We start from the raw sequence: 26,381 nt of genomic DNA on the forward strand, positions 1-26,381 counted from the left end.
ATTTGCCTTCCTCTTGCTCATCGTCTGGCCATTTCTCCTTTAGCTAAGCTCACATCCAAGATTGTAATCAAACTGTAGAAGAAAAAAAGGAATTGAAGTGGATGGGAGGAATAATGGGCCGTGGGAAAGGGAGGGTTTACCTTCAAACCTCTTGGAAATAATTAAACCAGTGTTCTGGCCAATGGCTTTTACTCATTTATTTATTTTTTAAAAAGAACTAATTAATTTGAACCCCATTTCATTTAAAATATTTAATTCATTCTCACCTCCTTCTCTGTGTCAAATGAAGGAAACCACAAAACCAAATAATAATAATGTTAATGATAATAATAATAATAATAATAATAATAATAATAATAATAATCCATGAAGTAATCTTTTGTTCCTATCCTCAGAAATACATCTGTACTGCAGTCATGTGTATAACCATACTGGACTGACATATGATTACTATGTAAAAAAACCTTGTAACTGGAAAGAAGATTCGTGTGTTGCCAGTGTTCTGCGTACAAATATAGGTAAGATTTATCCGTTTTTTTGTCTTTTGTTTTTGAAATTAATAAGTTAGTGGTAAGGAAGCTGTGTCACATAAGCTGTAGATGAATGAGAACTCCCATCTGCCTCATCTATCCTGGCCACCAGTCAGAGATGATGGGAGATGAAGTCCAGAAACATCTGGAGGATCACAGCTTCCCAATCCTGCAGTAAGGAATCGCTAACATTTGAAAATGGGGAATCTAAAATCACCTGATCACAAGCATCAGATTTCCAGCTTGATGTACATGTTCAGCCATCCTTCTTCCCTAGAGTGTGTGGTTGCCATTTTGTGGTTCGCCTCAGCTGCTAAAATACTGTGGGGCTATTCTGGTTGGGATGGTTGTGCTCACTTGACCATCTGTTCCTGCATCATTGCTACATACTTGGAGAGAGAGGGGAAATGGGACTGTGAGGTTGGTGCAGTTGAAGTGCCCTGCCAAGTCTTCTTCCTTGGCGATCACTTGTAGCTGAGTAAGATTGTCTTCCATAAACATGGTTTTAACACTGAGTCCGTAAGCGCCTGTGGAGGCCAATTCTGGATCCACATGTCCTTCCACAGTCAGGAATTGATCATGGTGTGGATTTGCCAAGTGTGCCTTCCTCCTAGCATGTTTTCCCTTTCATCCTGAATTCAAGTGTCTTCAAAGCCTCTGACACCTTTGGTTAAAGGCTGTTTCCCAACTGGAGTGCTCGCAGGGTGGTGTTTCCCAGTTGTTAGTGTTGATACTACATTTTTTAAGATTTGCCTTGAGACAGTCTTTAAACCTCTGCCAAGTATCTTGGGTTGGGCAACAGGAGTTCAGAGAAGTATTTTCCCGCCCTGTAAACGGTTCTGATCGACTAGCAGAGAGAATGCAGTGTATGGCACACGTATTGTCAGAAGTATAGAAGAAGCCATGATTCTTCATGCTGCAGATTGGACCTGAAATGAAGTTCTACATTCATTCCAAATTTAATGCCTTTTACTCTGGTCTATGATCGTATTAAAGCTTTGAAAGCTTCAGTTATATTTTACAAACTACAGCTGCAATCGAAATTATTCACGCTCCATTGCAAATTGGGTTGATTATCAAAATTTACAGACTTCTAGCTGTTTGCATTGAGCAAATCAAACAAAAGCCATTGAAATAGCTCTGCACAATGGCTGCTTCAAGTGGTTTCCCCAAATTCAGCTGAAAATGCAACTGATACTGCCAAGAAGAACAACAGCATTTATTTCAGTCGAAAGACCTACAAAATCATTTTCAAAAACAAGATAAAAGAAAAATACAATGAAGATTAAAAGGCGGTCACTTTGTTTTATCTGGAGTATGTAGGTTTCTATTTCTTATTACTTCTAAGAGGAACTTAGCCATGGCCAGGGTAGTATCATCTGACTTATATTTGCTTCTCTTGTCTCACTATTATTCAACCCATCCTTGGCAAGCATCTTTTAAATGCCTGCAGAAAAATGTGTATGCCACCAGGCTCATACAAGCCATTCAGAATACATCTTTCCACTGGTTAATTGATATCTGTTTCTTTACTTTTAACAGCTTTTATTGAATGCTTTAAGTATTATGGCTGGACGACATTTTGATATTTTTTTCTTTCTAAGACATAGTGGTGTGTACATATTTTAATTCATAAAACCCATCACTTTATATTGCCGAATTTAATAATACTTTCCATGTTATTTGTTTGAAAAGGTTCTCATTCAGACATTACAGGAAATTGGAACAATTACAATGAACGTGTCTTAGGAGCAATAAACCTCCATATCTAGTTAATTCTTTCAAATTCTTTTTCATAGTGAAATTCCAAGAGCAACTTGTGAAGAAATGCTCGTCATCCAGATACTGTTCCTCAGGCAATTACAGCTTCACTGCAGGGGATGGTAAATTCTTTCAGATGAAGAAGCACTGCTGCAGGACTAAAATGTGTAACAAAAATGCAACTCTCAGCCGTACGTTTCTGCATCAATTTAGAATCATTAACATGTTAGAGTTTTTCCCTGAATTTGGCCATGGCCTGGATCCTTAGTCAATCAGCAGTACTTAGAGAACCTCTGCCTCATTCAAATGGGGTGAGACAGTCCCAGGTGGCTACAGGTTGGGTTGAGTAGCTCAGGACTATTAGGGGCTCTCAAGGGATGGAGAGTCAGGCAGGATGGGGAGGTAGTGATGAGGAGAAACTGTGAAAAAGAGGGACCTAGCTAGAGACATGGGTGGCGCTGTGGGTTACACCACAGAGCCTAGGGTTTGCTGATCAGTTCAGCGGTTCACATCCCCGCAATGGGGTGAGCTTCCATTGCTCGATCCCTGCTCCTGCCAACCTAGCAGTTCAAAAGCACAAAGTGCAAGTAGATAACTAAGTACTGGTCCAATGGGAAGGTAAACAGCATTTCTGAGCGCTGATCTAGTTCACCAGAAGTGGCTTAGTCATGCTGCCAAATGACCCAGAGGCTGGTTGCAGACAAACGGCGGCTCCATTGGGCAATAAAGTGAGATGAGCACCACAACCCCAGAGTCGTCCGCGACTGGATCTAATGGTCAGCGGTCCCTTTACATTTTACTTGGCAGATACGTCTGCCAGAGAAGGGATGGGTTGCCTTTCCAACCAGGCCTCTCCTTCTTTTTGCCCCTCAAAGCAGCACCATGCAGAATCAGATCATCCTTCTGATAGGTGGGAGGATCTGATCCTGCACAGTGCCAGTGCCCCTTGTCCCAGCCATGTTTTTACTGTATGTTAAGATATGGTTACATATCACTCCTATATCCAAGTGATGTGAGATTCCATGCTTACTAGGCATGCTGTAACCCAGGCTCTGTGTTTCCTGTGGGACCATAATGCACTGTGGTGTCTTTATTATATATGGTTATGCATAAATATATACAACCTGAGGCCTACAGTGAAGACATCCACCAGAATATGTCTTCTCCCTCTCATAGGCACAGCAGCATCCTTGCCTTGGCAGTTTGTCTTTTTCTGAGAACGGTCACATCCCACATATTCTAATAAAACCTAATCCCGGTTTTATTACTACACAGGGAGCAGCCTCCATTCCTTTGATGTGCTGCTGTGCTAATTTGCTATTTTAATGACCCACTTCCCCAAAATGGTTACCTCAGAAGTAGATTGCTTCTGACATTAGTCATGTTGATAAGGATAATATAATTAGCTATATACCTAGGAAAGTTTTTCCATATATAATATGTTCGTTCATATATATATATATATATATATATATATATATATATATATATATATAATTGGATACCTAGGTGCATGAACAGCTCATAAACAGGTTATGGTCCCTTTAAGATAACATTCAATTAGATGGTCCAAATATGGGCCTTACAACCCACCTATCTTATCCATGTGTCCTCCTAAATGTCCCTTCAACTGCTTCTGGTCAGTCTTTTAATTGACAAAATAAGCACTGTCTAAGCTGACAGTTATTATTAATTATTATTATTTATTGAATTATATACTGCCCTGTACCTGCAGGTCTCAGGGAATTCACAGAAAGTGGCGGTTAGTTCATTCCGGAAGTGCAGAAGACAGCCAGAAACTCTGTACAAAGATAAGGGACTAAGAGCATACGCTTTCATACAGCCTACACCATAATAAATGGCAGGAAAACCTTCTGAGAGATTGAGAAGGGAAGAAAGTTCACACTCCCCCAACCCCATTTATATAAAGGTCATTCATCTCAGAGAACAATGGTGACTTTGTCCCATGCTCAGTCCTGAACCCAGATTGTGTCTAGATTACATTTTATCCAAGAGTACTTGCAGCTGCCCTACCAAAACTGGAAGGCCCTAGGGTGGATTCCATTAATACAACACAGAGATACAAAAACAGACGAAGACATTAACATGCTCACTATACTTTTGATTTTGGCAGTTCCTGATCGCAACATAATGGCTGAAAATGGTTTGCATTGCCCATCTTGCTTTTCCAAAGGAACCATAATGTGTAAAAGTGAGAAGACCATCAACTGCCTTGAGAATGAGACCCAGTGTGTTGTTTTTAAAGGAATTCTTACTATCGGTAATATTGCTACTCAGAGAAGGAAAAAAGGCCTAGTAATTCTTGGTCATGCAGACTCTCTCCTGGTCTCCTTCTCTCCCTTCCTCCTTTTCCCTTGCATGTTGTACGAACAATGAGAGGTATCATATTTCTCACTGGCCCCTGTGTATACAGTGGTGCCTCGCAAGACGAAAAGAATCCATTCTGTGATTCTGTTTGTCTAGTGGTTTTTTCGTCTTGGGTAGCAAGCCCATTGACGGATTAGCGCTATTAGCAGCTTTAGCGGCTTTTAGCGGCTTATCGGCTTATCGGATCAACTGATGAGCGGCTTAGCGGCTTAGAAAAAAGGGGGGAGGAAAAAACCCCCGCAGGAACTCACAAGACATTTTCGCCTTGCGAAGCAAGCCCATAGGAGATTCGTTTTGCGAAGCACCTCCAAAACGGAAAACTCTTTCGTCTAGCTAGTTTTCCGTCTTGCAAGGCATTCATCTTGCGGGGCAACACTGTATAAAATACCCTTCTGAACAAAAATAAAAAAGAGCATTGATTGCTTCACCCCAGTTGAATCCGGATCTCTCCACCACTGGGATGCAGTCCAGGACAAAATGTGTCCGTCTTGCTCAAAACAAATATTGATTAAGTAAAAGGAATGTATTACATTTCTTTAAATTCTGTGACAATGACCAGTATCTGGTTAACTCAGACCATTACTGCAAGGATTTATAGTTGTGCAAGAGAATTTCCTCTCTCTTCTGCATCTATGTGCTCTGTATCCTCCCAAAATCTGCTCCACAGAATTGGGAAAACCCACAGAATTCATTTAGGGGATACACAGAAGGAGGAAGAGAGGGAGGATATGTTCCTTTCTACAACCATACATTATTTTGTTGATGTCATGATTTAGCTACATCCGTAAAGATAAAGTGCTTTATATGCATTATAACAATTTGACACCAGGTGGCACTTGGGAGTCCCGTCTTTCATTAACAGGATTTCCTATTACCTCTGGTTAAAAATTTAATTAATTCTGGAGGTCCGTTCTTAACCTGAAACCATTCTTTCAGCATATTTTTCAGGAATAATGCTACATTAAGAGGGAATTTGGAATGAATGGGGGGGGGGGGATATGGCTGATTTGCCTCAGGAGAACAGAGGCAATTTCCAGGCCATTTGTGATGCTTCTGCCCTACATGCTTTCTTCTCTTATTTCTGCTGCCCTTTATAGCCGTGGCTTTGCTATTTTCTCTTTTAAGGGTTGAGTAAGAATTCTGAGGTGAATACCTGATTGGTTCTTGGGATTCGCCTTTTTCACCTGCTTTATGTTTGACATGAAAATAGATATGGTAAAATAAAAGGAGGATTCTCTGGATACTTAGATCACAGTGGGGCAATGAGGGAGCCTCAGTTGGCACCCAACCATCCTGAGAGACAATGAAGTGCAACTCCAGCTTGTTTTGCTGCTGGATCACCCTGTTGACTTATGGCAGGTTCACACACTCAAGGTTCGGACACCAAGGTGGGAGTGTTGTTCTCAGATCTTGCTGTGTGGCCATAGCATGTGACTTTTAACATGCCCAGGAGATGGGGGGGGGATAGAATTCCTCCCATTTTATTGCTACTCACCTGCCCACAAGAATTTGATTTGGTTAATCTTATCAATTAGGCCTGTTTTCAAATTCTCTGATTTCATTATATCTTATAAGTATAAGCTGTTTATTAAAAATCTTTGTGTCTTGAGAGTCCTTTGGGTACGATAGCAATTTTAAATTATATCTGATCTAACTTTTTTACCTGAACTTCTAATGTTGAGACCTCCGGGTTGACGCGATCTGGAAATGGCGGATTTCCTCCGAGCTCCGGAGGGAATCGGCTCCACTGAGGATGGGTCTTTGCCGCGCCGGCGACGCGGGGACCCTTAAAAACCGCAGGCGCGGAAGCCTGCGGACTGAAGACTCGGCGGGTGCCTTAAGCGCCCCCCCTGATTCGCAAAGAGCCTTTTTAAAGGCTGCGGAGGGGATACGGGGGTGGCGTGGCACTGAGAGTCGATCGCTACCTCGGTGGAGCGAAGCCACGAGCCATAACCAGAGAGCGCCGACTTCCTTCCTTGAAAATCTGGACTGAAAGAACTACCCGTGAGTAAGACGGATTGGGACTTTAAAAATTTTTACCCTGAATTAGAGACGACCGGGGGGTGTGCTAAAAGGAAGTCCGCACCCCCCCCCCTTGCAGACGATCTAAGCAACGACACAAGAGCTAAGCTGGAGAGCCTACCCTTGGCGGGGTGAGTGAAAAAGGACATTAACTTCCAAGATTTAATTAAAGGAAATTTTGGGCTGGAGAGCGGAGTTTTGGAAACCTTCCTTTTGTTTTAAACAACCCCCCCTCCCGGGCTCGGGAACGTCCTGCTTTTCTGCCTGCGTAAGAGCTGCGGAGTTTGACAGCTGTCAAAGCTGCCAAACGGGCGGTTTAAAGTGAGAAATTGCCATTTAAGATCCCTCTGGACTAAGACGAGTTATAATTGAGACAAAACTGTTGGAAACAAAGTAACAATAATTAGTTAAAGGATTGTTGGTGAAAAGGCAAATAAGTAACCAGATTCCCCCTAGGGGGAATTCTGTGAAACTACAATGGATACAATGGCTGTGGAAGGAAAGTTACTAGTGGAAATCGAAAGGATGTTTCAACTGGTGGGAATCTTACAAGAGCAGAGTTTGGCCATGAATAAACAACTTGAGACTATGACCTTGGGAACAGGCAACTCTGCTCTTTGTATTGAGGACCTTAATGAGAAAGAATCCACAGCTGATTGGGAAACAATATCTACAGAGCTGGAAGAGACTAAACAACAAGAAAAAGAAGAAGTAATCCTGGGAAGCAACAACCAAAAGTTGACATCTGCGGAATACAAGCAAGGAGACGCTGGGAACATATCTACCACAAGTCTGCGAAAGACACAGAAGAAGAAGGAGGAGGTCCCAAGACAAAATGGAATACAGGAATTTAAAATAAAGAAATATGATTGGGGCCTCCGTTTGGACTTAGACTTTGAAGGGATAGACTTTGTGGAAATTCTTCAGCAGTCACTTTGGAATCTTCTTGTGGGAAGAGGATACACTTTGATGGTGAAAGAACTTTTCCCAGACTCGACGACTGACATAAAGGATTACCAACAGGACAGGCGAAGAGGGACTGAAAGAGATTTGAAAGCCTTGGACGTGAGGAACCCAGGCTGAGAATCTCGAATTTGGATTTTTATTGGGAAGGGACAAAAACCGGGAATGGGAGGGAGGGAAGAAGAGACTCTTATAAACTCTTAAGACTTCTAGGTTTGGTTAAGATGACTCTTAATTAAGATAAAATGAAAATCGATGGAAGAGAGCTTAAGTCCAACTTATGAAAATCAATTTTTATTATAAAAAAGGTAATAAGATGAATAAGATTGTTAAGAGGAGAAACACCAACTTGCTGATATAATCTTGAAACTGGGATGCACGAGGGGAGGTGGGGGGAAGTCAAGGAACAAGGTTATGAAATGGGGATTTGCTGATTTTATACATGTTTTTGTCTTTTGTCTTTTTTGTGTATGTTTTGTCTTTATAAAAGCAGAAAACCAAATAAAAATTTTATAAAAAAAAATGAACTTCTAATGTTGAAAATTTTGTATATTCATGTTCTGAGGAAATTATGATATTTCTCAGATTTCGTAAATATACACTTTTAAAAACTAACTTATTAAAATTATCATTCACCATCACAGGAACCATCTCCTAGTCCCTGAGTAAAGGACTAATGCCAACATTTCTCTCTCCAACCCCCCCCCCCCAGGTTTCACTCCATTTCACCCCCACTTTTTCACTTTCCAAGGTTGTGGAACAACAGATTTTTGTGCCATCTGGAAAAATCCAAGCAAACTAACCGGAACTGGGAGCTTTCTCCTTTCTGTTATCCAAGAAAGTTGTTACAATGCTTCACAAATCTCACACCAGCCTGAGCATGAAGAGTGAATGGGACAGTGTAGACCTCCTCCTTGTGAATTCCAAAATCTATGGCAATGAGGGGGAATTGGAGGCCTAGTGTTGAAATTCGGGACTCAGGATCTCTGTTTCTTTCTTTTTTGCTTTTGGTTGAAGTAAAGGGAAGCAAGGGGCAGAGAAAAAGAGGTCAGAATACGGGAATTGGGGATTCTAACTTCAAAGAATCCTATTGTGTATAATTAAAAAACAGTTAAGTTTTCATTATAACGATTACAATGCAAAATAAACGGTTATGGAGAATCAAATGCTGGTTCTCAGATCTGTTTCTTTCAGATACAAATGCAATTATCATTTATTGTTTAGCCACACCGATTACGAAAGACGCAATACATAAAACAGAATAAAAACAAAATTAACACATTGCACAACTAAAATTATTATTAGAATCAGATGATTCCTTAGATAAGAGGTTTCTCCTTTGAAAGATTTAAATTAGGGCATATTTTAAGGCAGAGTTCATTGGAGCTCAGCTCAGGGATCTCTCAGATTAGTCCCATTGCCATTCTAAGAGAACAAGGAACAAGTTTGTGGTGAACTCTGGCACCTGCAAATCTAGAAAAATAGCACTGATCCCTACAAATCTATCTCCTCATAATCGGAACTGTAAAGGAAAAACAGATCAATTTTTCAGAGGGGTAAGGGAATTTGTCCCTTAATAAATAATACCAGTTCATCTCTCAATTGGGAGATTTAAATATTTGAACAAAGCTTATCTTAAGTCCTCATAGATGGAACAAACCAGTAAGTAGTTGGGTGAATATTCAGGCCCCTTACCTTTACATAGGGAAATGACATAGGGGATCCGGTGAGAGCAGCCTTCAACTATGACAGAGTTGTAAAAGCTTTTCCCCATTTGGTATTTGTGATGTGCTTACATAGTCAGGGGCCTGAATGAGTAGTTTGGCATACGAAGGTGCAGGACTGTCTCTCCCCCCCCCATGAGGCAAGGTGAGGCAACCATCTTAGTCGGCTGGATCCATAGAGGCAGTAGATTTGCCCTTCCCCCACAATCAGGTTGCCTCTTCAGTGGCCTCTTGGCCAATTGGAGGCGCTTCTGGTGTCCTCCTATGCTTGTTTCCTGTGGTGATCTTTATTCCTCACCCTTCGCATTGTTCCAGATGTCGATCTGCACTTATCTCTTCTTCCCTGGAATGGGGAGGCACTATTTTGTGGTTTGCTTCAGCTGCCAACATGTCTTGGGACAGACTTGCCAAGGAGCACATTTGATCATGAAATCATGCTTCTAAATATGAAATTTCATATGACAAGGTGTCACCTCAATATCTAACACACTCAGAATATCTCAAGGAAGATCATAATCATCAATAATGTATAGTATTATCTTATTCCAAAATGGAGGCTCTGTATTGTTAAAAATCTGACTCTCCTTGAAACTTCCATCCCATTTTTAAATTTTATCAATAAATACCTAAGCTAAAGGATATGCACTCTGACCTTCACTGAACAAATACCAGTTTACATAGGAGCCAATTCCAAGGTGGCAAGGGGTCTTCACTCCCCCCCCTTAAAATGTCTAAGGGAGCCGGTCCCTTCCAAAGTTGATGGGCATGACAACTGGTCTATAGGTCGTTCCTTCAGACAGAGTGCCATAGACACTGCTTCCCCCCCAATTCCTCTGATTGTGCAGCCTGGCAGGATACTTTGGTCATGCATACAACAGGCATCAGTAGTATTAGTAGAGTTTGATTGAAGATGTCACGTAACACTCCACCCAAAAAGTCCCATCTCAGAAGTCCCACCTCCAAGGGCCACCATGAAATAACTTGGGGGGGGGGAGAGATCCACGTAACCCATCTGTAATGATGGTACACCACTGCCTCCTTCAAGTAGATAGGGACCACCCCCTCTTTCAAGGAGGCATTAATCACCTCCCAGACCCAGTCAGCTGTACCCTCGCTGCTACTTTTCCTCAGACAAGAGGGGAAAGGGGCAATGTGCTTGAATCTTACCAATTGAAACTCATCCAACACATCAGGTCTAGACAGTGCTCTGGACACCCCTTGAGTTTCATCTGCTGTAACAGCTGAGTCAGGTTCCCAGTGGATTAAAGCAATTTCATCCTCAAAATGCTTTGCAAACAAGTCACAGCATTGACAAGTCACAAGCACGTTCCCCAACTCCCAATGACAGGCAGCCCCCATTTTCACCTTGGAGCTTTCCTTTTTCTCACCCAATCTCTCACCCTGGGAGGTGCCCACTTCTCCACCTCTCAACCTGGCTACTGGCACCAGGTTCACATTTCCCACCACCACCACTTGTAGCACATTAAGCATTTTATTTTATTTTATTTTATTTTTAAAGCTCAGACCAATGTTTCATATCATGTGATTGAAATGTTTTAGCGTTGCCTCATCTTTGTTTACCCCCCCCCTTTTTAGTGCAGGGGGGTTTCATAATTAAGGAAACATTGAAAATAAATGGAGAGGGAAAATGCCACATTTTCTTAGATGTGATTACACACATATGACTTTACTCCATCCTTTAGAAATTCTCTTAGAATAAGCAAATACAAAAGACACACGGATAGAAAGGAAATGAGTAGAAGGAGGTATGTTTAAAACAAAATTAATAGCAATAATGATGGCAATGTTGATGCTCCTAGGATGTATAAAAGCTAGAACATCATAAAAGTAGGAAAGAGAGGTAAAATAAAGAGGGAAATGTGAGAAAAAGTAAAAAGAGAAAGAAGGAAGGAAGGATAAAGAAAAGAGAAAAATGGAGAAGATAGGAATGTCTCTCTCTCTCCCTCCCTCCCTCCCTCCCTCTCTCTCTCTCTCTCTCTCTCTCTCTCTCTGTGTGTGTGTGTGTGTGTGTGTATGTGTTTAAAATGGAGAGAAAAGCTGTTCAGAAGTCAGATCGCTGAAAATAGGTTACAAGAGGAGATGTTATCTACAACCCTTTCGTTCCTATAACTCCACTATGTCCAACCTGTAGATTGCGATTGACTGTTTGATCGTGGGAAGAATTCTGCTGGATGGCTGTTGCCGAGGCCTCACCCTCCCTATCGCCCAACCTCTGCCAGAGACAAACCCAAGCAGCTGCCACCTCCTCCCAAGCTCCTCTCACGGGAAGGGATGTTCTGATGCTGCACAAGCCCACTCTGGACCACTCCTGTCCCATCGGGGAAGCAGCCGGTGAGCTCCTCTCACAAGATGGGTTTTTTTAAACCTGCCCCTGCCCCTTACCGGAGAAAACCTTGCTTGTTGGATGCAGCCCCTCCAAAGGATGTGCCTGCCCCACCCTGCGGGAGGACAAGCCCCCACCCCAGCAAGGTTGGGTGCACAGGGGCTGCAGCAAAAGCATGTTTCTCTTTGGATGCCATGCTTGTGTTGCTTGCATCATCATCATCATCATCATTGATCGATTAATTAAAATTCTGACTTGCTATCTTGCCCAGGGCAGGTCAAAGTGAATAACAAACAACACCCCACAGAGAGGGAGGGGGTATTGGTTTGTCAGAAGGGGTCAATCTGGTTTTCATTACGTGCTTTGAGTTTTTCTCTTGTAAACTGCCCTGAAATCAACAGCTGAAGGGCAGTATTCAAATGTTTTAAAAATAAAATAAACCAAAGTGTGGGCCTGTTGTCTTTGTCCATGGAGTTTTCTTGGCAGGGATACTGGAGTGGCTTGCCGGTTGCTGCTCCAGGTGGAGCAGGAATTTTAAAAGATGGTGCTGTTAAGGTGCTACACTCAATATGCCAACAAATTTGGAAAACTCAGCAGTGGCCAGAGGATTGGAGAAGATCAGTCTATATCCCAATCCCAAAGAAGGTAAGTGCCAAAGAATGCTCCAACTACCGCACAATTGCACTCATTTCACACGCTAGCAAGGTTATGCTTAAAATTCTACAAAGCAGGCTTAAGCAGTATGTGGACCGAGAACTCCCAGAAGTGCAAGCTGGATTTAGAAGAGGCAGAGGAACCAGAGACCAAATTGCAAACATGTGCTGGATTATGGAGAAAGCTAGAGAGTTCCAGAAAGACATCTACTTCTGCTTCATTGACTATGCAAAAGCCTTTGACTGTGTCGACCACAGCAAACTATGGCAAGTTCTTAAAGAAATGGGAGTGCCTGATCACCTCATCTGTCTCCTGAGAAATCTCTATGTGGGACAAAAAGCTACAGTTAGAACTGGATATGGAACAACTGATTGGTTGAAAATTGGGAAAGGAGTACGGCAAGGCTGTATATTGTCCCCCTGCTTATTTAACTTATATGCAGAATTCATCATGCGAAAGGCTGGGCTGGATGAATCCCAAGCCGGAATTAAGATTGCCGGAAGAAATATCAACAACCTCAGATATGCAGATGACACAACCTTGATGGCAGAAAGTGAGGAGGAATTAAAGAACCTTTTAATGAAGGTGAAAGAGGAGAGTGCAAAATATGGTCTGAAGCTCAACATCCAAAAAACGAAGATCATGGCCACTGGTCCCATCACCTCCTGGCAAATAGAAGGGGAAGAAATGGAGGCAGTGAGAGATTTTACTTTCTTGGGCTCCATGATCACTGCAGATGGTGACAGCAGTCACGAAATTAAAAGACGCCTGCTCCTTGGGAGAAAGGCGATGGCAAACCTAGACAGCATCTTAAAAAGCAGAGACATCACCTTACCAACAAAGGTCCGTATAGTTAAAGCCATGCTTTTCCCAGTAGTGATGTATGGAAGTGAGAGCTGGACCATCAAGAAGGCTGATCGCCGAAGAATTGATGCTTTTGAATGATGGTGCTGGAGGAGACTCTTGAGAGTCCCATGGACTGCAAGAAGATCAAACGTATCCATTCTTAAGGAAATCAGCCCTGAGTGCTCACTGGAAGGGCAGATTGTGAAGCTTAGGCTCCAGTACTTTGGCCACCTCATGAGAAGAGAAGACTCCCTGGAAAAGACCCTGATGTTGGGAAAGATGGAGGGCACAAGGAGAAGGGGACGACAGAGGACGAGATGGTTGGAAAGTGTTCTCAAAGCTACAAACATGAGTCTGAACAAACTGCGGGAGGCAGTGGGAGACAGGAGTGCCTGGTGTTCTCTGGTCCATGGGGTCACGAAGAGTTGGACACGACTAAACAACAACAACAAAGTGTGGGCAGGGGGTGGGAATTACATTAGAAACACCCCACCCACTCCCAGAATATTAGGATGGCAACACTCTTGCCAACAATTCTTCCCTTCAGGTCCAGAAGACACCTGTGGTTAAAAAGGACATCTGGGCAATTCCAGAAAGCAGGAACTAAATGACCACTCTCTGTTGCCCGATGTCTCCAGCAAAATATATCACCAAGGATGCCAAAAGAGATCTGAGGTACTGGTTTGGATCAAGACTGTATCCATATATCCACCAAAAGTACACTGTTGCTTCATGTCAATTTTGTGGTCAACCAAGACTCCTAGATCCTTTTCACATGTACTGCTCTGAAGCCAGGTGTCCCCCATCTTGTATTTGTGCCTCTCATTTTTTTTTTGCCCAAGTGCAATGCTTTACATTTCTCCCTGTTAAAGTTCATCTTGTTTGTTTTGGCCCAGTTCTCTAATCTGCCAAGGTCATTTTGAAGTGTGATCCTGTCCTCTGGGGTGTTAGCCACCCCTCCCAGTTTGGTGTCATCTGCAAATTTGATCAGGATGCCCTTGAGTCCATCATCCAAGTCGTTGATAAAGATGTTGAATAAGACCAGGCCCAAGACAGAACCCTGTGGCACCCCACTAGTCACTCTTCTCCAGGATGAAGAGGAACCATTGATGAGCTCCCTTTGGGTTCGGTCAGTCAGCCAGTTACAAATCCACTGAGTGGTAGCATAGTCAAGACCACATTTTACCAGCTTCTTTACAAGAATATCATGGGGCACCTTGTCGAATGCCTTGCTGAAATCAAGGTAGGCTACATCCACTGCGTTCCCTTCATCTACCAGGCTTGTAATTCTGTCAAAAAATGAGATCAGGTTAGTCTGACATGACTTATTTTTCAGAAATCCATGCTGACTGTTGGTGATCACAGCATTGCTTTCTAGGTGCTCACAGACTGTTTGCTTAATGATCTGCTCCAGAATCTTCCCTGGTATTGATGTCAGACTGACTGGGCGATAATTATTTGGGTCCTCTCTTTTCCCCTTTTTGAAAATAGGGACAACATTTGTCCTCCTCCAGTCTGCCGGGACTTCGCCTGTTTTCCAGGAATTCTCAAAGATGACTGCCAGTGGTTCTGAGATCACATCTGCCAGTTCTTTTAATACTCTTGGATGCAGTTCATCTGGCCCTGGAGACTTGAATACATCTAAACTAGCCAAGTATTCTTGTGCTATCTCCTTAGTTATTCTGGGCTGTGTTTCCTCTGCTGAATCATTTGCTCCAAATTCTTCAGGTCGGGCATTGTTTTCTTTATCGGAGAAGACTGAGGCAAAGAAGGCATTGAGGAGTTCAGCCCTTTCTGTGTCCCCTGTTTGCATTTCACCATCTTCTCCTCTGAGTGACCCCACTGTTTCTTTGTTCTTCCTTTTGCTACGGACATACCCATAAAAGCCTTTTTTGTTGCTTTTAACCTCTCTAGCAAGCCTGAGTTCATTCTGTGCTTTAGCTTTTCTGACTTTGTGTCTACACGTGCTGGCTATTTGTTTGAATTCCTCTTTGGTGGTTTCCCCCCTTTTCCATTTTTTGTACACATCCTTTTTTAATCTTAACTCAGTTAAAAGTTCTTTAGATAGCCACCCTGGCTTCTTAAGGCACCTTCCATGTTTCCGTCTCATTGGTATTGCCTGAAGTTGTGCTTTTACTATCTCCCTCTTAACAAACTCCCAGCCATCATGAACTTCCTTTCCTTTTAGTATTACTGTCCCTGGGATCTCACCCAGCACTTCCCTAAGTTTTATGAAGTCGGCTTTCTTAAAGTCAAGAAATTGAGTCCTAGTATGCTTGGCTGTATGTTTTTGTATGTTGTTTTTTATGCTGTATTTTTGTAAGTTGTTTTTTAACAAGACTAAGGTACCTGAGGAAACAAAGATCATTAGGCCCAGCCAGTCTCTTTCACCACCTGTTCTAACTCTTTTATCATTTCACTTATTTGAGAGATGTGTCGTCTTGTATTGAGGTTACATGATATAACCATGCATTCACAAACCGTCAAATCTCTGCTTGCCTGCAGTTTTACATTATAAACAAAAGTTTGATGCTTTATATCAGGAAATACCATACTTCCCCATTCCAAGCTATTGATTTGAAGGATACACATTTTAGAAGCAACTTTTTATTTTCCTCAATCATTAATATTTATCACAATAAGCATAATGATACACAATACAGCACTCTTTTCTCTGTGTGCTGCATCCCATTTCCCTCCACCAATAGCAAAAAAGGAAGAAACAGAAATCTCAATTCCAAGCATTGCCACTAGGCATCCAACCCACTCACACAATTGGTCTCGGAAAACTTACAGCTGGAAGTTAGATGGAGTCCAATTAGAACAGGTTTTCAAATTTAAATACCTAGGAGTCTTTTTTCACTACAACCTAAGCTGGAAGCCACAGATACAGTATTTACTAGACAAAGGGAAAACAATACTTTATACTCTACTCCAATTTTTTGCGGCCGACGGAGCCTCCCACATCCCTTCTGCATTGAAGGTATACCACGCAAAAGTGGTTTCCACCCTCTGTTATGCTGCCCCGCTCTGGGCCCCAGGGTCCAATTTAACATCGCTGGGGACATTGCAGAATCAGTTTCTCCGTCGCCTCCTGAAACTCCCCATGTGTGTGAGCAACGCAGCCATACGTCTGGAGTTAAGGATTGCATCATTGGAGACTGTCATCTGGAAGCGAGTCTTTGGCTATTGGCTGTCCAGCTGGCATAGGCTTCCCGACCATTACCTTTTTCAGTGCCTCTGGCGGGACGACTTTGTCAATCCGTGGGTAGGAAAAATCCATGCCAAACTTCTGAGCATCAGAATTTCCCCAGCGGACTCCTTAAAGATGAACTTACGCTCAGCCAAAAGCCTTATTGAGCAAAGATTAGCAGACATTGAAAATCAACACAACCTCGCCAGGGGTGGGGGTGTCTGCTCCCCCAGGTATCATGGAATAACCCCACCACTTGGCCTTCCATCATACATGTCATCTCTTTCATCTGTACCACACCGACTTGCATTTATTCGTGCAAGGTTCAATGTCCTTCCATCGAACCTGCTGAGCCACAGATTTTCCAAGGGTTTGGTGTCTCCGCTATGCGTGTGTGATGGGAAAACTGTTGAATCTCTTCCACATATAATGTTCAACTGTCCCCTACATAGCATAGCCAGGACTAAATTCCTGGGTCCTGCTTTACTGCGCTTGGTTGGCAGGCCTGTTGAGTCACATGCCGCACTACTTTTGCAGGATACAGATCCTTCTGTAACTCTGCAGGTGGCGAGATTCCTGAATGCGGTTATCTCACACACAAAAACCACCAAAAAACAACAACAACATCAAAAACTAATTGGACAGTTATGAAGAGAGTGCATGTCGGATCTCGTCTTCAGTCTTCCTTTTTCTGTGATCCGTCCCTTGGAACTCTCTGGGCCCCAAGCTGTTATTTGGCTCTGCTCAATGACGCACCCCTGCATCGTGGTGTTCACCTTTTGGTGTTGAATATATCGGCTTTTATGCCTCTGTGCTTTTATGTTTGTACATACTTATGGGCTAATAGCCGTAAATAAATAAATAAAATAAAAATAAAATAAAGTGCCACTTTTTATTTTCCTCAATCATTAATATTTATCACAATAAGCATAATGATACACAATACAGCACTCTTTTCTCTGTGTGCTGCATCCCATTTCCCTCCACCAACAGCAAAAAAGGAAGAGACAGAAATCTCAATTCCAAGTGTTGCCACTAGGCCTCTAACCGACTCACACAATTGCTGTGAATTCACAAAGAGAAAGTTTATGATGAACCAAAATTACCCATCAATGTGAGGCTGGTGTGAGATATGTGAAGCATTATAATAGTTATTTCAATTGGAAAACAGTTTGGGGCAGGGGAGATAAAGGGAAGTGCCAGATAAACCAAAACTCCAAAGTATATTTTGAAGAAGTTGCAATACAAAACTATACAGACTTATCTGGGAGTAAGACCCATGGAAATCAGTGGCACTTACATCTAGGTAGGCAATTGTGTGTGGAGGTCCCCAAGCCACCCCTCAAAATAATTCACAAATCACACATAATTTTAGTTTAAGGTTTTTGGCATAAAATTTTGGGCCATAACTTTATTAAAATACATAATTGTGAGTGGTTGCTTAGACATTGGTTATGACTATCTGTCCCCCCCCGCCTGCTTCAAAAGAGGGGACAGAGGGGAAGGCGCGCGCGTCTTCCCCTCTCTCCCCGGACCCCTTTTGAACCAAGGGGCAGCAACGGGGAGAAGCGATCTTCTCCCCTCCGCCCCTTGCTTCAAAAGAGGGGACAGAGGGGAAAGCGCGCGCGTCTTCCCCTTTCTCCCCAGACCCCTTTTGAAGCAAGGGGCGGCAAGGCGGAGAAGCGATCTTCTCCCCTCCGCCCCTTGCTTCAAAAGAGGGGACAGAGGGGAAGGCGCGCGCGCCTGCCCCTCTCTCCCCGGACCCCTTTTGAACCAAGGGGCAGCAACGGGGAGAAGCGATCTTCTCCCCTCCACCCCTTGCTTTAAAAGAGGGGACAGAGGGGAAGGCGCGCGTGCCTGCCCATCTCTCCCCGGACCCCTTTTGAACCAAGGGGCAGCAACGGGGAGAAGCGATCTTCTCCCCTCCGCCCCTTGCTTCAAAAGAGGGGACAGAGGGGAAGGCGCGCGCGCCTGCCCCTCTCTCCCCTGACCCCTTTTGAACCAAGGGGCAGCAATGGGGAGAAGCGATCTTCTCCCCTCCGCCCCTTGCTTTAAAAGTGGGGACAAAGGGGAAGGCGCGCCTTCCCCTCTGTCCCCGGAGATTGCGGGGGAGGCAACGGGGAGAAGCAATCTTCTCCCCGCTGCCCCTTGCTTTAAAACAGGTCCGGGGACAGAGGGGAAGGCGCGCGGGGCTTCCCCTCTGTCCCCGACGGTCTCCTTAGGAACGCATTGATTGATTTTCAATGCATTCCTATGGGAAACTGTGCTTTGCAAGACGAAAAACTCGCAAGACGACAAAACTTGCGGAACGAATTAATTTCGTCTTGCGAGGCACCACTGTATATAGAATTGCATTGTAATCCCTTTGAAATAAATGGTTACTACTTCCATAAACAGTGCATAGGGGTGTGCTGAAATTAATACGAGTTTGCTCCAGTCCTTCCAGCCAAATATATTAATTGGTGAGGGATGGGGTGGAAAATTGAGAAACATCTTTCGCTATCAAGGAAAGTAGCAAACTTCCTTTGAAACTGGAAGTGGAACTTAGATATTGAGGGTTATTTTGCCCTGCCTGAATTTGTCTAATCCTCTTTTTAAGTCATCTAAGCTGGTGGCCATCACTGCCTTGGACGGAATTGAGTTCCATGACAGAACTTTGAACTAAATAAAATATTATACAGCACATAGATTCTGAACTGCACAAAGCATGCTTTATCCCTTCTTTCAACTATCTCAGCTAAAATATTTGTGACAGTATAGGGTTAATCATTAAATAGACTACTTTTCCTTTTTCTTTAACTTACTAAACACAAGCAAATAATTAAGAAACATTAGATTACGTTCTCCAGGACACCAGAAATTCTGCTGAAGCGAAGCATAATCTGCATCAGCAAAATTCTTCAGTTTAATCATAAAATTGTAGAGTTGGAAAGGACCTCAAGAGTGATCTAGTCCAACCACTGTAACTCCCCCAATGGGACTAGACCATGAGATTGAGAGTTTCATGCTCTACTGGCTGAGCTATAGAAAACCCACATCAGCAGTAAAAGCCACAGTTGGATACACCTGACAGTGGACTAGTCACATTTATGGAAGAGGCTATCAGCGTCAATTAATTTGATGGATATACTATTTCCAGTTGCTGGGGGAGAACAGGGGGATTGGGCGACTGCCCTCCTGTTATGATAGTCCTGTACCAATGGACATCTGATCAGCCACTCCAAGAAGGATGCTGCTAGACTGCAGGGTTCTTCTTGTCTTCTGAAAATGGAGGGTGGGATTTGAAGCAGGGATAAACAACTACGTAGCTGGATTCAGTCCAAGACAATGTGGCTAAGGATAGTCATCACTAAACAGATCAGCTGGCTCAAAGTATCCTCTGCCTTTCACAACAATCTGACACAATTAGAACAAGGAGGGGCAATGTTCAGTAAAATGATTTAATTAGCTCTCAGTAATGATCTTGGTGTCACTGTATTCTATTCAGTGCCTACCAGTGTGTCCCTGGCACCTTTCAACATCCCTGAGCTATGTCTAGCTTTGCCAGATGAGCAGTCACCTGAGCAGTACCTTGAGGCTTTCATTGCACTTTGATTAGTGGTTTGGAAGAAGAGAAAAGTATATTGCTCCTTCCAACTCAGTAAGAAAAGGCAAAAATAGAGGCATTGACTCAGAATTATTTTTTCTATTTTTAATGATGAGCATAGTCACATGGCCTCAATTGACTTTTCAGCCTTCTTAGAACAAGTTGCTCATTTGGAGCTGTTTGTGGTCCTGCCGTAACATTACCTTATAGTGGTACCTCTGGTTAAGAACTTAATTCATTCTGGAGGTTCCATTCTTAAGCTGAAACCTTTCTTATCCTGAGGCGTGCTTTCACTAATGGGACCTCCTGCTGCGCGCGATTTCCATTCGCATCCTGGGGCAAACTTAACAACCAGGGGCAGCTACTTCCAGGTTAGCGGAGTTCGTAACACGAATCATTCGTAGCCAGAATCGTTTGTATCCAGAGGTATCACTCTGCTTTCTACCTCAGCCTTACTTGCCTGCACCTGAAGTGATTGCTTTGCTGCCACTGAGTCACCCTTCTTTTTTCTGTGAGGATCAGTTTTACTGGTTGAAACCTCCATTGCAGCCACGTGAAATGAAGTCAACATTTTAACCACAGCTCATCCTATACTTCCCAGCCTTCCTAGGATAGATCTAGTATCCAGGCTTTTCTCTTCTTTAGAAGAGGAATCCTTAGATGGAGACTGTATTGAGGAGGTTTCTTTTAGGTGGCTTCCGGGCTTTGCCATTGCCTTTTTTGGTTCTCAGCTCTTTTATTGGGTGCCGTCAGAATTTAAATTTTATATTACCATATTTTTCGCTCCATTGGGCGCACCTGACCATAGGGCCCAACTTGTTTTCAGAGGGGGAAATCAAGGGAAAAAATATGATTCCCCCCCCCAGCTCTCTGAGCAGCTGACAGGCTGCCAGCAGCCTGTGCGCTTCTCCCAGACCTTCTCCCTTCTTTTGAGGGAGGTGGGGGAATTCCCCCATCTCCCGCAAAAGTCCATAGGAGCCACACACCCTTTAAGGAGCGCACGGCTCCTGTCGGCATTTCTACGAGGAGGGAGAAGGGACTGACGCAGTCAGTACCTTGTCCTTCCTCGGGGAAAAGCCCCCAAAAGTGGCCCCGCAAAAGCTGTGTGCTCTTTAAAGGGGCTGCGCGGCTTCTGCTGGCTTTTCTACGAGGTGGGAGAAGGGACTGATGCGGCCAGTCAGTCCCTTCTCCCTCCTGCGGAAAAGCCCCCAAGAGCGCACAGAGCTTGTGTGCGGCTCTTGGGGGCTTTTCCCGGCTGCCTCCCCCCTGCATTCGCTCCATAGGATGCACACACATTTCCCCTTGCTTTTTAGGAGGGAAAAAGTGCATCCTATAGAACAAAAAATATGGTAACTGTATAGAAGAAAAAATGCCTGTTGACAACTAATGAGATTGTGGTGAAATAATTCAGACAATTTCAACAGTGAGCTTTGAATTTCATCATTTTCTCTATGTCTTTATGCCAAAGTGTTGCCTGCAGCACAAACACGTAGCCTATAAATCCCTCCAAGTAAGACTCTATGTGCATCAGTTCTCTTTCTAGAATGATGAACGCACTCCTGAGCACATGCCTCCTCTTGGCCCTGCTTTCTCCAGGTAAGTAGGAACCAGTAGGATGGAGAACTTTTACAGTAATAATATTTAGAGTACAGAGGAATCCGGAAAGCTGAATTTAAGAGCTGTTGTGTTGTAGACATTAGAGGGTCAGACAAGGATCCAGGAGACCAGGGTTCAAATCCCCATTCAGCCACAAAGCTCACTGGGAGATCCTGGACCAGTCACTATACCTCAGGTTAACTTACCTCACAAGGTTCTTGTGAGGATAAAATGGCGGAGCAGAGAACCATGTACACAGCCTTGAGCTGCTTCGAGGCAAGTGCAGAAAACAAATAAATCAAAATAATTAGAAGCCAAGAGCAACTAAATTGGATAGGATTTTAAAATGATATTTGAAATATGCTAGTAACTGAAGGTACTATGTTTAGTAGCCACTGATAGCCTAATTCTGCATCATTTGCCTAAACCTTTTGTGAGGCCATTCAAATTGGTAGCTTTGTCAATCTTACGAGCCAGGGATCAAAATGTTTGTATTTCCACTTTGTCCACGTCATGCAGAACAGTATGTGCTTCTAGGAAGTCCCCTCTTCCCCCCCCCTTAACTGTCCTAACCCCCTCCAAAAAAAAACCATTGTCAACATTTTTCATAGGTGAGTTGCCCTAGCATAGCTAGTAGAACCCTTAAAGACCAACTCTCTTAACCTGGATCTAACCCTGATCATTTAACTCTGCTTAAAACTGGTTGAAATGCAAAATCTGCTCCCCAACAGGTCTAGTAAGGGATGGGACAGAGTTTTCCTGCAGAGGGTACCCAGTTTCCACAATGCTTTTTTTTCATGCCCAAATGATGGGATAAGCCTTCCTCCTGTTCATCTGGCCATTGCTCCTTTATCTAAGCTCATGTCTAAGATTGTTATTGAACAGTAGGGGGGGGAGGAGGCATTGAAGTGATAGAGTGGATGGGAGGGGGAATGGGCCATTGGACAGGAAGGATTTACCTCTTGGAAATAATTAAACCAGTGTTCTGGCCAATGGCTTTTACTCATTTCATTGAAAGATCTTATTAACTTGAACCCCATTTCATTTAAAAGATTTAATTCTCTCTCACCTCCTTCTCTGTGTCAAATGAAGGAAACCACGAAACCAAATAATAATAATGTTAATGACAATAACAATCCATGAACTAATCTTTTGCTCCTGTCCTCAGCATTGCCTCTGAAGTGCAGAGATGCGTTTAACAGGACTGGACTGACATATGATGGCTATTTAAGAGAAGATTGTAAATTTGGTCAAGATTCCTGTGCTGCCAGTGTTCTGCGTACAAATATAGGTAAGATTTATGCGGTTTTTTGTCTTTTGTTTTTGGAATTAATAAGTTAGTGGTAAGGAAGCTGTGTCACATAAGCTGTAGATGAAAGAGAACTTCCATCTGCCTCATCTATCCTGGCCACCAGTCAGAGATGATGGGAGATGTAGTCCAGCAGCATCTGGAGGATCACAGCTTCCCAGTCCTGCAGTAAGGAATCACTAACATTTGAAAATGGGGAATTTAAAATCACCTGATCACAAGCATCAGATTTCCATCTTGATGTACATATTCAACCACCATTTTGTGGTTTGCCTCAGGTGCCAAAATACCTTGGGGCTATTCTGGGTGGGATGGTGGCGCTCACTTGACCATCTGTTCCTGCATCATTGCTACATACTTGGAGGGAGAGGGGAAATGGGACAGTGAGGTTGGTGCAGTTGAAGTGCCCTGCCAAGTCTTCTTCCTCAGTGATCACTTGTAGCTGAGTAAGTTTGTCTTCCATAAACACGGTTTTAACAATGAGTCCGTAAGTGACTGTGGAGGCCAATTCTGGATCCACACGTCCTTCCACAGTGGGGGCATTGGTTTCCAGACAGGAGTTGATCAAGGTGTGGATTTGCCAAGCGTGCCTTGCTACTAGCATGTTTCTCCCTTGCGTCCTGAGTTCAAGTGTCTTCAAAGCCTATGACACCTTTGTTAAAGGCTGTTCTCCAACTGGAGTGCTTGCAGGCCAGTGTTTCCCAGTTGTCAGGGTTGATGCTACATTTTTTTTTAATTTGCCTTGAGACAGTCTTTAAACCTCTGCCAAGTATCTTGGGTTGGGCAACAGAAGTTCAGGGAAGTATTTTTCCGCCCTGTAATTGGTTATGATCGACTAGCAGAGAGAATGCAGTGTATGGCACGTGTGTTGTCAGAAGTATAGAAGAAGCCATGATTCTTCATGCTGCAGATTGGACCTGAAATGAAGTTCTACATTCATTCCAAATTTAATGCCTTTTACTGAGCGCCGCAACCCCAGAGTCGGTCACGACTGGACCTAATGGTCAGGGGTCCCTTTACCTTTTATGATCGTAATAAAGCTTTGAAAGTTTTGGTTGTATTTTACGAACTATAGTTGCAATCAAAATTATTCACACTCCATTGCAAATTGGGTTTATTATCAAATTTTACACTTCTAGCTGTTTGCATTGAGAAAATCAAACAAAAGCCATTGAAATAGCTCTGCAAAATTGCTGCTTCAAGTGGTTCCCCCAAATTCAGCTGAAAATGCAACTTATACTGCCAAGAACAAGAACATTATTTATTTTGGTTGAAAGACCCACAAAATCATTTTCAAAAGCAAAATAAAAAAGAAATACAGGGAAGATTAAAAGGTGGTCACATTGTTTTATCCACAGTATGTAGGTTTCTATTTCGTATTACTTCTGAGAGGAACTTAGCCAAGGCCAGGGTAGTATCATCTGAGTTATATTGGCTTCTCTACTCTCACTATTATTCAACCCATCCTTGGCAAGCATCTTTTAAATGCCTGCAGAAAAATTTGTATTCCACCAGGCTCATACAAGCCATTCAGAATACACCTTTCCACTGGTTAATTGATATCTGTTTCTTTCCTTTTCACAAAGTTTTATTGTATGCTTTATGTATTATGAGTGGAATCATTTTGATATTTTTCTTTCAATGATATATAGGTGTGTGTACATATATATAAATTAATAAAGCCAATCACCTTAGATATACAGAATTTAATAATATTTTGCATGTTGTTTGTTTGAAAAGGTTCTCATTCAGACATTACAGAAAATTGGAACCATTACAATGAATGTGTTTTAGGAGCAATAAACCTCCATATCTAAACATTTCTGTCAAATTCTCTTTCATAGGGAAATTCCAAGAGCAAATTTTGAATAGATGCTCGTCATCCAGATTCTGTTCCTCAGGCCATTACAGCTTCACTGCAGGGGATGGTAAATTCTTTCAGATGAAGAAGCACTGCTGCAAGACTGAACTATGTAACAATGCAACTCTCAGCCGTACGTTTCTGCATCAATTTAGAATCATTAACATGTTAGGGTTTTGCACTGAATTTGGCCATGGCCTGGATCCTTAGTCAATCAGCAGTACTTAGAGAATCTGTGCCTCATTCAAATGGGGTGAGACAGCCCCAGGTGGTTACAGGTTGGGTTAAGTAACTCAGGACTATTAGGGGCTCTCAAGGGATGGAGAGTCAGGCAGGTTGGGGAGGCAGTGATGAGGAGAAACTGTGAAAAACAGGGACCTAGCTAGAGACATGGGTGGCGCTGTGGGTTAAACCACAGAGCCTAGGGTTTGCCGATCAGTTCAGCGGTTCACATCCCCGCAATGGGGTGAGCTTCCGTTGCTCGATCCCTGCTCCTGCCAACCTAGCAGTTCAAAAGCACAAAGTGCAAGTAGATAAATAGGTACTGCTCCGACGGGAAGGTAAACAGCATTTCTGTGCGTTGATCTGGTTCGCCAGAAGTGGCTTAGTCATGCTGCCAGATGACCCGGAGGCTGGTTGCAGACAAACGCTGGCTCCCTCGGCCAATAAATTGAGATGAACACCGCAACCCCAGAGTTGTCTGCAACTGGACCTAATAGTCAGGGGTCCCTTTACCTTTTACTTGGCAGCTACGTCTGCCAGAGAAGGGATGAGTTGCCTTTCCAACCAGGCCTCTCCTTCCTGCCCCTCAAAGGAGCACCATGCAGGATCAGATCATCCTACTGATAGGTGGGAGGATCTGATCCTGCACAGTGCCAGTGCCCCTAGACCCAGCCATGTTTTTACTGTATGTTAAGATATGGTTACACATCGCCCCTATATCCAAGTGATGTGAGATTCCATGGGTACCAGGCATGCTGTAACCCAGGCTCTGTGTTTCCTGTGGGACCATAATGCACTGTGGTGTCTTTATTAGATATAGTCATGCATCAATATATACAACCTGAGGCCTACAATGAAGACATCCACCAGAATATGTTCTGTCCCTCTCATAGGCACAGCAGCATCCTTGCCTTGGAAGTTTCTCTTTTCCTGGGAATGGTCACATTCCTCATATTCTAATAAAACCTAATCCTGGTTTTATTACTACACAGGGAGCAGCCTCCATTCCTTTGATGTGCTGCTGTGCTAATCTGCTATTTTAATGACCCACTTCCCCACAACGGTTACCTCAGAAGTAGATTACTTCTGACAGGAGTCATGTTGATTTTCTAGGGTTCAGAATTGCGTGTCGAGGTCCCCAAGCCACCCCCCAAATAACTCACAACACACTTATTTTTTGTTTAAGGTTTTTGGCATAATTTTGGCCACAACTTTATTTAAATACAAAACCGTGAGTGGTTGTTTAGGCATTGGTTAAGAATATCTGTCCCCCTGCCTGGGACAGAACTGACTTCCGGGCACCACGGAAAGACAGTGCGGGGGAAAGCAAGTCAGGGAGAAATGGAGCTGAGTCACAGACCCTCACTTCTCACCCGCATGCT

General features: G+C 43.3%; 1 long non-coding RNA gene across 1 annotated transcript in view; it reads left to right on the forward strand.

Moving 5' to 3' along the window:
* The first annotated feature begins 415 nt into the window (after window positions 1-415).
* The window catches only part of LOC310712559, a 120,795-nt gene continuing 94,829 nt past the window's right edge, over window positions 416-26,381 (forward strand). The window contains exons 1-2 of the long non-coding RNA XR_014528939.1: window positions 416-518; window positions 22,776-22,898. This is a non-coding gene — a long non-coding RNA (uncharacterized lncRNA). The remainder of the gene's footprint in view (window positions 519-22,775; window positions 22,899-26,381) is intronic.

Source organism: Podarcis liolepis (assembly GCF_965112155.1).
Source record: "Podarcis liolepis genome assembly, chromosome: 7".
Classification (NCBI taxonomy): domain Eukaryota; kingdom Metazoa; phylum Chordata; class Lepidosauria; order Squamata; family Lacertidae; genus Podarcis; species Podarcis liolepis.